This window comes from Nicotiana tomentosiformis, chromosome 8 (genome assembly GCF_000390325.3).
Source record: "Nicotiana tomentosiformis chromosome 8, ASM39032v3, whole genome shotgun sequence".
NCBI classification, from domain to species: Eukaryota; Viridiplantae; Streptophyta; class Magnoliopsida; order Solanales; family Solanaceae; genus Nicotiana; species Nicotiana tomentosiformis.
Genome location: NC_090819.1, coordinates 34,850,454 through 34,863,761, shown reverse-complemented (window position 1 = coordinate 34,863,761; position 13,308 = coordinate 34,850,454). Strand labels below are relative to the sequence as shown.

Below are 13,308 nucleotides of genomic sequence, written 5' to 3'. Positions count from 1 at the left end.
ATGTCTCTATTTGATGCGTATAAATGGAATCACAGTTAAATTGACAAAACCATGTTTAGGTAATTTTTGTGGAAGAATTTATGCCTTGACTGTTATTCTTGAAAAGCATGCTTATTTCTTTTCTTATTGTGAAAAGGTTGAACTTGAATTTATTTGAGCTACTTTTCCTTTTTCCGTTATTATATCGTTATTCTTGTTATTTGGCTATTGGAAATGAATATTGGACCTTGCCAAGCTCTTCAGTGCTTTCAACCTGAGATTAGGCTCGTTACTTATTAAGTACATGGGGTCGGTTGTACTCATACTATACTCTGCACTTTATGAGCATGTCCGGGTGCTGTGGAGAGGGGTGATTGCTAGAGAGCGGCATCAGTACCAACTTTGTAGATTTTGAGGTAGTTGTTATTTTCCTTCGTAGGCCTTGAGGCCCCTTTTTATTAGTTCATGTTATTTCTGTTATATCTTTCAGTCAGTTCTGTGTCTTAGGATCAGACTTTGTATTTAAATTTTGTAGGTGTCATGTACTCGATGACACCAAGTCGTAGGATGGATTTCGCTCGTATTTTTATAATTGACTTCAGTTATTTATAATTATTTCGCAGTTAAGACTATTTAATACTGCTATTTAAGTTTACTTTAGATTATTTCTTCTTGGATTGCCTAGCAAGCAATATTAGGTGGCATCACCACTCTGATGGGATTTTGGGTCCTGACAAAAACCAAGTAACAATTACTTACACTCCAATATTGTAGTTAAATCTCTCTTCAAAATCTCCTCCTCTCATTCTCCCAACTTCAAAATTGGTGAAAATAAGCTAAATCCTGAAATTCGACCACAAGATACTCGTGATCGCAACTTATGCATTGTTATCACGACTCGGCCCCTATGATTGTGAAGTACACCTAGAAGACCCTAGGCGATCGCGAAGAACAATCCCTACTCCCGGCCAAACCTTCTACGCGATCGTATATAACCCATTGCGACCATAATGCTCCACCAGCCAACCTTACGGGGTCGTGATTGTGAGGAACAAAACCACCCCTGCCACTAACCTTCCATGGTGCTATTTTGGCTACACCTCCCGCTTTGTCAAGTATACTACAAAGAATGGCATAGATCGGTAGGAAATACCATTCTGGCACAATATGAGGCAGGGTGAACAACCCCGGTCCCCTAGGCCCTACCCTTGTGGTACTGCACAATTCAAGATTTTAGCATGCTCACATTCTTGTGCCTTACCAGGGAAATTCTTCATAGCGCCCGAATCAACAATGTGATAATAACCTACTCTGGCACGAGTAGTTCCGAGGCGTTGTAAACCACCAAGGACTACTAACCTCACTTAGAGATCTATGAAATGCCAATAATAGGTCGGTACAATTATTTAATCATGAAATTGAAAACAACAATAATTCTTTACAATTCTTATCAACCAGTTCTATCAAGTCATATGAAATATATTTCAGCCATTCAAAATATTAAGAAAATATATGCAAGTCATGAAATGCATATATTATAATTTAATGGACTATTCTTTTACAATTAACAGTATAATATTATAAACGCCTTTCATAATTCTAACAGATAATGTGAGTGTAACGACCCGACCGATCATTTTGAGCTTTAGTACTTCGTTTGGCAGTTTGAGACCTTTAGTAGCTCCACATTATGCATTATGACTTGCGTGTATGGTTGATTTTTATTTTCTAGAGGTTCGGATTTGATTTGGAAGTATAATTCTCAATTCCGAAGCTTTAAGTTAGAAGAGTTGACCAAGGTTTGAATTTTGAGTAAACGACCTCGGAATCAGGATTTGATAATTTCAATAGGTTCGATGGTGATTTTGGACTTGGGCGTGTGTTCGGATTTGAATTTGGATGTTACTAGAAGGTTTCGACTCTATTTGTCGAAAGTTGACAATTTGAGGAATTAAAGAATTCACATATTTGACTGGGAGTTGACTTTGAGGCTATCAAGGTCAGATTGTTGTTCCAAGAATTGGAATAGGTCTGTTTTGTCATTTGGGACTGGTGTGCAAAGTTTGGGTTCATTCCGGATTGATTACATTTGAATCAGACGTTTGGTTTGAAGTTAGAAAATTATGAACTTAAGAGATTGATCTTATTCGATGATTCTCGATTTTGATGTTAATTTTTGTGTTTTGAGCTTTCAGATAAGCTTGGATAATGTATCTAGACTTGTGTCACGACCCAAAATTCCACTAGTCATAATGGCAGCATTTTATCAAACACTAGGTAGACATTATGATTTCAAGGTCCTCTTATGGTGGATTTCTTCATCCCACTACCCAAAGTTTACCCAATTGAGCTCAATGATCTTCCCACAAACCTTGATAGTACATGCATGCATAATGAACAACTTCCACTCCCAAGAATTGCTTTTCTCATTACCTATTTTCAGGTAAATCCCGAAATTGACGGCTAGGGAGTTGAATTTTACCTCTAGGATGAAGACCTAGTGAGTTTTCCTTGTGCATTCTCCAACCTTTGAGCAAGAATTGATGAATAATAAGTTTAGGAACTTACCCTCTCAATCTATGGCTTTACCTCTTTCTAGAAATATCAGACTTTCTCTTTACAAATGTTCCCTGACGACTATATATCGAAATAGGGTTGGGTTATGAAATTAAAAAAAATGAAGCCCCGATACAGATCTGCAGTCTCATAAATGACCGCATAACACTTCCGTAGTCCGCAAAATGGACCGCATAATGGCCCTCAAAAACTAGTGATTTATGTGCAGGTCTACGATAGGTCTGCGGTCCGCAGACCAATTCTGCGGTCGCATAAAGGACCGCAGAACCTCCTTCTAAAATTTCTCATGATGGCTTCTGCGATGGATATGCGGCTCGTGAAACGGTTATGCGGTCACATAATGGGCCGCATAATGGTTCTCAAAATTTGCTCACGTTCTGCTTTACTCTGTAGCCGATCTACGGCCCACAAAGTGGTTCTGATGTCCTATATTGGATAACAGAAATGCCATGGTCCGCAAAAATGATTCCTTCAACTCCCCAACAAACTATTCAACCCAAAAAGACCGTACCGCGGCGAGCTACAACCCTCGACCACATTACTCTACCTCGGCGCTACGAAACACCAAATTTTAGGTAAAATTTTATGGGACCTTACAATAAAAATATGACAGAATGAGAGAGTCTATAGTCATGTCAAGGAAAAGACAAGAGCAGACATGCCTTGAGACAATAAAATTGTATAAGCCATAAAGTCATACCCTCATTTCGAGAAATGAGTTGGTGACTCAAACGTGATTACCAGAAGGCTAAGTTAGACCCCCGGAGTAATAGAAATCAGTATGGGCTAGTGAACAAGATAAACTAAACATGAACTAAAGATCGTAAGATTTGATAATAGTCGGCATCGTGAGAATTTAAGAGATAGCGTTCCAGCAATAATAGAATGGATAACAAAAGAATAACCTTTAAATTTCTTTCAAGAAGACATTTCCCTAAAGCAAGAACTGTGAGCAGAGTTAAGCTTAAATGATTAAGTGTGCCAGTTACACTAGGTGTCACCCTTGTGCATAAGGAATTCAGTTATCTCTGGTACATAAGGGTTACCGTAAGGCGAGTAAGGGTCATTGATGATATTAAAAGATGCCAAAGATGAATAGGTAAAACATCTATAGGTAGATCGCCGTAGCATTAAATCTTAGTACTCACCTAAAGGGGGAAGATGGTGTGATATGGTATTAAGTTTGAGTTAAGTGGTTCAGGTAACCACAGAATGGTAAAGGAAGAATGTGGTAAAAAGGCGAATGGGATAAGGTTGCATTTATTCAGATACTATAGATATGTCACGACTCCAGAATATTATGCAAGCACAACGCTTGGGAGAGGCAGCAAAAGTTCCCAGCCAGGATGTTATTGAGAAATAAGTGTGAATGGACACTTGACACATAAGGAGCCAGTGCGAGAAGTAAGTTAAGAGAAAGGAAATAACCCAAGAGAGATTACACGGAATATTGTTAAGGATAGACAAGAGGATATAAATAAATCAACAGATCATGCAAGATAAATGTAGTGAACCCCAACATAGGGAATTCAGTCTGGCGAATATGACATCGTGATCCTTGAGAAATATTCAGATAGGAGTTGGGGTAATTAAAGGTACCGTATAGGTGTTACGAAAATAAAAGAGAGTGCCACTGGAGAGATAAGCAAAATTTCAGTTCAGAAGCAACCCTACGAGCACAAGAGTGCAGAGGTAAGTAACTAAGGATAATTATGGGCAAGTAAGAACATCAGAAAAATCCTTCGGGAATACGATGTAATAAGCTCGTAGCTTTACAGGAGTCATAGGTTGTCCCCTAAGTACTACAACGGAATACTAGATGAGGAAATAAGAAAGAAGGCTTCAACCTAAGCATAGTGACCTAAAGAACAAATGATGTTGTAACAACAGTCTCACTACAATATTGTATTGCCTCCATAAGAAAGTGGCACATATCGTGTCTAATGAACGGGAAACAAATCAAAAGTGATATTTGATAACATATGCATTACAGGGAATTCTAGTATTCGTGGGCACTAAGATAAACCAAGTATCCATGCAGCAAGTGCCAGAACGACTAGGAATTGCTTATGTTTAAAGACAACTGAGAAGGTATGAAAGGAAATCTATGGTGCTAGCAAGTTAAAGGAAGGTTGCGAGTAGTATAAATAGTTATGTGTAGGTTGCAAGCTAAAGTATGGTAGAGTGACAATGTTTTAGGTAGATAGGAGTAAGGATAAGAAAATGTGAGTGAGAAAGTGACAAGAATAGGTAAGGCTTCGGAATTAAGCCCATCAAAATGAGAGAGCTGATGGTTATCGTAATTTATAGAATGCTCAGAAGAGATGGAATGATGCCCTGGTAATAGAATAAGGGTGTAATAGTGATAGACAAGAGGATGACATTTAGGCCTTTGATTGAGTAATGAGTTTAAGAAAAAGGATTTCATGAATTGCACGGGATTAGAATACCTCCCATATGATGAATCACATTCAGATGCTATGAAATACGGTTATTGAAGTACAGTATCGTCCCTAAGGATGATCTGGCAAATCACATCAGATGTTTCCCGATGCGACGTGAGCCCTAGTGACAATGTATTATGTAAGAGGTTGAAGTTATCAGGGGTAGATTATGGATCAACATTAAGGTGAATCAACAATGGATGGATAAAAGTTAGAAAGTATGAGATGAGATTAGGCCTTCATTATTAAGATGAATAACAATGAGGAAGCATTAAAGGACTTAGATTTATACATGTAGGATAAGCAGCGGAGCGTAGCCTGGAATTGGGTAGTAGACCTTGGTAATAATAAACCAAAGTAAGAGTTATGGTATAGTATGACCTACCTAGTCATAGTAAAGCCATAAGCATAGATAACTGAGGCTATGAAACAAGATATATCAATAATTGTAAGTTCGACAAAGTACCGAGCGGAGAACTTCAGTACACCTATAGATTCCCAGAGGGACAACTTGGCATAGTTATGAATATGTTCACAAAGTGAGGCCTAGAGATTGAATAAAAGCTAGAGGAAAAGGAAAGAAGAGTCGCATAGGTGCACATATAAGATCAGAGTCGTACAAGTTGCATGATAGAAGGTAGCAACAGTTATGATATTGGAAGAATTCTGATCACAAGTCGTGCTGTGAGATAGAGGCCTAAATGGGGGAATGCCCTAGCCTTTGGATTCATTCACAAAATAGTTGCCTAGATGGCAAGGACAATATTAAAGTATTCATAAGAGCTATATGTTATGAGACAGATAAGCGCATCAGTTAACATTCGAGTACGAATGTTCCAAAGTGGGGAATGATGTTACGCCCCATGTTTTCGTACGTGAGAGTACGCCATAAGTCAATTGATGTAAGCTCATAAATGAGATCGTCTTTGAAAGTGCATAAAGTAAGTTAATCATGTTACCTTGGAGGTTAAAATCTTTAAGATCATGGATAATAAGTACCAAGAGGGTTTAAAGGCTTAGAAGCTAAACAAATTAAAGAAAATAAGCCTTGTGTTATGTTTGAAGTCAAGCGAGTTGTGGAACAAAAGTTGGCAAAGGTCATCACAAGTTATATTCACAACTGTGCTGAAAATTAGGTCAAATGTAGATGAGCTTTTCTCCCAATATACTTAAACTTACGGGATGATCCACATACCAAATTGAAGATCTATGAGTCTAGTTTCTAATGCATTAAACCATTTGTCAAAACGACATCGGTGCAGAGAGATATTCGCATTTTTGTGAGACTTTGCAGGCAGACCCTATGGGACCCACTTAGTTCATGATTAGGTTATGATTTGTACTACCAGTCCTTGGAAATTCTTTGTATAATAGTTCAGCTGTATTACCATTTCTTCTCTTAATGAATCTCATTTGAATTGGTTTATTGTTAACTGGCTTACCTAGCGGGTTGGGTTAGGTGCCATAAAGGCTAGTTGGATTTTGGGTCATGTCATTTTGATGGTGTTTAAGGTTAATTACATGTTGGTTATGGTGTTGGAGTGAAAGATTACAAGATAGCACTTGAAAGGGGAAGAGATGTTGTTATGGGGGGGGTGTGTGTGTGTGTGTGTGTGTGTGTGTGTGTTTATGGCTGGAAATTAGGGGAAATGACTTGCTTATGATATGGTTTTTGTTGTTATGCATTTCAATATGTTTATCAAGTGAATTGATGAAAGAAACATATTAAACTTGAGATTGGAAGTGAAGATTAGCTTAAGTCACTTCTATGGTGTTGTGTTGCCATTGAGGGCTGTTGTAAGCTAAATATAACTTGGATTTTGACTTGAATCCACTGTAGGAGGTAAGCATATTGTGTTCTTGCATGTTCTTAAGGTTATCTTGATATTGATTAAGTTAAATGTATGGACTAGACATGAACTAGTGAATAAAGTTGCTAATTGAGGATAGTTGGAGTTGTGGATTGTTTTCTTTGTAATAAATGTGAGGTATAAGGATGGAATCATTGATGAATGACTTCATTATCATGTTAATGATACTATTAAGTTAATGTAAGAAGTCTATAAGGGGTGATATGGGGTAAACAGGTTCCAATCGAGGCTTGCCCCTCGTCGTGAAGTAGTTGTGACTTGTTGTTGTTATATGGTGTCTTGTTATTGATACTTATATGTCTTAGGATTACACTGGTTGTTGTTGTTGGTATATGGTTGACGAGGTCAAAACACATGCTTAAATTATGCTCGCTAGTCAAATATAGAATAGTATAATATTGTATCCACATCGATTAGATTTAAACAGTATTCTTGTAGTTTATAGCTTGATTGCTATCCAATATGATCAACAATGGAGATTTCTATGATTTCTAACTACGATTAACTAAGAATCTTAAGCTATTGACTACTGACAATCGCAGCAAAGGTAAGAAAGGAAGTTATCAATGGGAGAAAATAGGAGTTGATAGGATAGGTGCAAGATAATTGTTTGGGATGTAACTCTAGATAATTCACTTCTAATGTTTAAGTGAGTCTCTCGAATTCACTCAATTATTAGTTCAAACATTCAGCAAAAAGTCCTCTCTTGATTAAGTCTTAACCTCACAAGATGAACCAATTTAAGCACGTGAAGATATGCAAGAATGCGTAGTGGATTGGTCCTTAGGAGAACCTCTCTCGATTATCCTCCTAACTACGTTTAATCAATTATTCATTTAGCCTCTCTCGATTACTTAGAAGAATCAATGAACTCAACCAACAATATAATGCAAAGATATCATAAGTTATGCCTCTCTCGATTACATGAACAAGTGAATATAGATGCAACAACTAAATAATCCAAAAATGTTTCAATACATAGAACAAGTGTTATAATCCTCAAACAATCATCAATATACCAAATCCATCAAACCCTAAAGCTAACTACTCCATATACATGGAGCAATTCTTCACAAATAAAAGTAAAGTATAGAAAAACATAAATTCAATCCAAACTCATGTCTTGAATGAGGAAGGAATGATAAAATCCTTGTGCTCGTGTTCTTTCAACTCCTCCGCACAGGCGGGCCGTATGGGGCGAGGTGCCATGTGGGGAATTATTGGGGTAATCTAGAGAGCTAACTTCTGACAGGCAACAACTTTTGTATAGCCGTGGCACACCACGCGTTGTGGCAGCGGGGAATTCTTAGAGTACGGAACAAACTTTGATTTTTGACGTCCAGACTTGGCCCTCGATCGCCAAACACAATTCCAGCTTAATCCTTTGGGCTTTTACTCAGACTTCAAAGCTCCAAATCACTCGAATTCATTTCACAACATCTACATAGCTCGGAATCACTCTTATAAGGCATAAAACACACAATAAGTGCAAAACACTACCAATTAAAGCTCAAACATGAATACAGTGCAATGAATTAGAGTGCAATAAGCGACTAAAATACGTAATTATAGCCTGCCATCAACACCCCAAACTTATACCATTGCTCGTCCTCGAGCAATCAAACTACACTTTATATAGACACGACCTTTTTCAACAACTCTCATAACTCATCACACCATGAATATTTAAAATAGAAAAGCACAATACCGTAACATCCTAGCCTCAAAATTTGACTTAAAAGCACCACAGATTTTTACAACCCGCTCACTTACTCTAACACAAAGGTCAACGACATTACCTTTCCTTCATGAATCAGGTGCCCTCACACAAAAATAGAGAGTAGTTCAACACATAATCAAATTTAAGAACAATTAGGAACTCAAGATAAAAAGAATTCACTCACTCTCAGAAACAATATTCATATTCCACAAAAGACGTACCATAGGCTTGCCAGTAGTGTACTACTCTACTAATTGAACTCATTCAGTCAATGATCAAGTAGGACTTTAACTGGTTATAATGTAGGCTGCGGGATGGGTAAGATACTTTTGGATATAAGAGTGACTACACCTCCCAAAACACTTTAATACATATAATTAGCTGTTTAAAACCCCACACTTTTGTGAAACCAAAACTCCACCTTCACATCAATGTACATTAACTCCCTACTTCTTTAAGCACAATTACATCAAGTTACCACTATCAAGGAACATTTTTCACAATCATACACTTATTTTTTTCTTTCTTTTTCAATTCAAGTGACTCTTATTTTTTTTCAAACCATGCACCTTTCTCCTTATTTCAATAGTTCCATTCAAAGCCAAACCAACCACACCACACTTCAATTTTACAAAGTTCATAACAAATTCAAGTGCTCATGAGAGGTAAATGGTTCAAATAGATGGTCAATTCAAACAAATGGGTAGGGCTTGTAATGTGGTTTCCAAAGAAACAAGACTACAAGCTCAACAAGATTAACTAAGATACATAACAATTAGGTAGGCAAAAGCTTATAACTGGCTCAACAAAGAAATGCCTATATCACTTTCAAAACTGAATAAAACTACTATTTTGCTTTGCAAACACATGGGGCAAGTTCTATACATCAAATTCAATGCACAGAATACACAAAACCTCACACGCACATGGCACATAACTCACTCAGGATTGGACTATCAAGACATTCTAGTCAAAGTAGTTAAGCAAAGTTAAGATCATATACTTTAAGGTACTTATACAAGAGTCAAAAACTCAACCTACGCGTCAAAACTAAAGCGCTAACTATTTCAAGGTATAATAAACTTAAGAGACATTACCTTCAATTCAAATCATAGCACAAGGTTTCCTACTCCTAAAAAAAATAAAAACTAACTGCACCCGGTTCAATCAAAACCCTTGGAAAAGAACTATGGCACAAAGAAAAACCAAGGGGGAATTAATACAATACCTAATAAAAGAAAATCTTTATGTCTTTTTCCTTCGACTTTAATCCCTCAAGAAACCTGTCGAATGATATCCGTCATAGGGAAAAATCAAAAACTTTAAAAATTTTCAGTTTCCCAACTACTACAACTAACAAAACTAACACATATACATACAACATACAATTATCCTCCACGCCACACTTTAAATTGTGGCATGTCCCCATGACACACAATTAAAAAGCATAAGGTAGAGGAAGCTTCCCTGAATATCTAGTCAGAGTCAGAGTCGAAGTCGAGCTCCATTCCTTGCGCCCGAAGTAATGCACTCATCCTTGCAGACAACTTCTTCTCAACCTTTTTGGGGTATTCCCCACACTTATCTTTCTCGCTCAGTGCAGCCTTCTCTTTTGAGTCCTTCACTTTCCACTCAACACTTGCAGCTGGTTTGTCTTTTTGTTCCCCATTTGCTACATTCATCTGAAAAGTCACAGTTTCCTCACCCACTCTAAGAATGCATTTTCTCTCGTGTATATCCAATATAGCTCTACCCGTTTCTAAGAATGGTCTTCCAAAAATGAAGGGCACCTCCATTTTTTTGTCCACATTCACCAATATAAAACCCACATGAAATACAAACTTATCCACCCGAACTAACACACCTTTCACTATCCCCTCGGGTGTTATAGTCGTTTGGTCTACCAGCTGCAAAGATAGTGGCACTGACCTTATCTCTCCAATCTCCTTCTCCAGTTTCCTGTAAATAGATAGAGGTATTAAGTTAATCGAAGCACCAGAATCACATAAAGACTTATCAAACTTTATAGTTCCTAATAAGCAAGGTATAGTAAAACACCTTACAATGCTCTGTGAGCTTGACCATTGAGGTATCTTCTATCTTCCTCTTCTTTGTGAGGAGCTCTTTCAAGAATCTGGCATAAGCGAGCATTTGTGAAAGCACTTCTATGAATGGTAAGTTTACATGAACCTGTTTCAGCACATTCAGAAATCTCTCAAACTGCTTGTCCAGCTTTTCTCTATATAGCTTTTGAGGGAAAGGTAAAGCAGGCATATGCCGGCTCTCCTCAGGTTCCTCCCTTCTCGAACTTTCTCCCTTATTTTTATTCTCAGATTTCATTGGGCCTTTCTTCTTTTTATCAACATCATTCTTCAGCTACTCCCCACTTTCTTTTTCAAGTTTCACATCATTTTGGATCGGGGTGGGATCTTTTAACACTTGCCCACTTCTCAAGCTTACAACATTCACTGTTTCTTTGGGATTTCTCTCAGTATCAATGGGGAGAGTTTGTGGAGCCCTCTCATATAATATTTTTGCAATCTGCCTAACCTGTCTCTCCAGGTTTCGAAAAGGTATGCCCAGTTCTTTGATAGTTGCTCCAAAGGTGCCCAGCCTCTCATCTGTCTTGATAATGAAGGCCTTCATTAGATCCTCTAGACTAGGCTGAATGGGTTGTTGAGGCAGAAATTGATGCCTCTGCTGATTTTGGTATGTTGGAGCTTCTTGTCCCTGAGGTCTAGAGTTATTTTGTTGCCATGCATTCGCAGTACTTCTAGGTGAACTCCATGAAAATTCGAGGTGCCTCTGACCCATTGCATTAAAATTGCAGTTCCCCACAGCATTTACTTCCTCAGTTGAGGCTTGACACTCATGAGTAGGGTGTCCTCTTCCATATATATCAAACGTTGCATGACGCTCATTTGGTATCGAGGCTAAGGTTAGCTTTCTTTTTTATTTGGCCATAGCGTCAAGTTGTACCTGCATATATGTAGTAGCATCAACTTGGTGAATACCAGTTGATCTTCTTCTTTCAGCACTCTCAGAGGCACACTAATTTGCATCTTCAGATAACTCATCAAGAATTGTGACTATCTCCTCTGGAGTCTTCTTCATCAACGATCCTCCAGCTATATTGCTCAATGTTCTACGCGAGGCCGGTGTCAATCCATCCCAAAAGTCCTGGAGTTGCATCTAGAGTTCAATTCCACTATGTTGACACTTTCGAACAATCTCCTTAAACCTCTCCCATGCTTCAAAAATAGTTTTAGTATCTTTCTGGTAGAAGTTATGGATTTCTCTTCTAAACTTGCCCGTCTTAGCTGAGGAGAAATATTTATCAAGAAACTTTCTGGTCATCTCCTCCCATGTTCTAATCGATCCCGTGGGTAAGCTTCGAAGCCACTACTTTGCATAATCATTAAGTGTGAAGAGGAATGCCCTTAAGTACAATGCATCTCGTGATACACCATTGTATTCAACGGTGTTCATAATCTCCTCGAATTCCATTAGATGTGTGTTTGGATCTTCATTTGGCTTCCCTCTAAAGACACATGAATTAAGTGTAAGAACAAATGAAAGCAAGTATAACCTCTCAGGGCAACAGTCACTCCACTCGTCACAATAACTCAATCACTCGGCTCTCATCCCTCAGCACTCATACTCAATAGGTACCCGCGCTCACTGGAGGTGTTCAGACTCCGGAGGGGCTCCTACAACCCAAGCCCTATAAGCACGGACAACTCACGTGCTGCACGGACAACTCGCGTGCCATAGTATAAATATCTATATCCGCACGGACAACTCAAGTGCTATAGTATAAATATCTGGATTCGCACGGACAACTCACGTGCTGCACGAACAACTCACGTGCTATAGTATAATATAAGGATCCGCACGGACAACTCACATGCTATAGTATAATATCTCACAATCAGGCCCTCAGCCTCACTCAGTCATAAATCTCTCCAGTCTCTCAGGCTCTCAATAATCATTAAATCAGCCCAGACAACAATGATATGATGCATTAAATAATGAACAATAGAGACTGAGATAAAATAATAAGTAAACTGTGACTGAGTACAAAACAACAATTTAGCAGATAATTCAACATGTACATGACCTTTGTGGGTCCCTACAGTGCCAACACATAATCTAAACATGATTTCTAATATGATTTACAGTCAAATTTCTACAACACATAGAGAGCATATGGCTAACAACAAATTATTCAATTTTACAGTTTCACGGGACGGACCAAGTCACCATCCCCTCGGTGCAAGCCCACACGCCCGTCTCCTAGCATGTGCGTCACCACCAAAATAATCGCATTACACAAAAATCCGGGGTTTCATACCCTCAGGACAAGATTTAAAACTGTTATTTACCTCAATCCGAGAAAATCTCTACTCCGCATTGCCCTTGCCTCTCGAATCGGCCTCCGAGCGTCTTGAATCTAGCCACAAGCAGTACAATACCATAAATATATGCTAAAGGAATCAATTCCACAAGAAAACTACTAAATTAAACCCAAAACCGAAATCGACTCAAATCTGACCCCCGGGCCCACGTCTCAAAATCAGACAAAAGTCGCAAAACCAGAAAGCCCATTCACTCACAAGTCTAACTATACAAAATTCATCAAAATCCGACATCATTTGGTCCCTCAAACCCTCAAATTACACTCTCCGAAATCCCAAGCCCCAACCCCTTCTTTCTC

General features: G+C 38.4%; 1 non-coding gene across 1 annotated transcript; it reads left to right on the top strand.

Annotated features, from left to right (window-relative positions):
- Positions 1 to 11,793: 11,793 nt before the first annotated feature.
- On the top strand, positions 11,794 to 11,900 carry LOC117279631 (small nucleolar RNA R71). The gene has a single exon (XR_004510042.1). It is a non-coding gene; the product is annotated as a small nucleolar RNA R71 (small nucleolar RNA).
- The last annotated feature ends 1,408 nt before the right edge of the window (positions 11,901 to 13,308 follow it).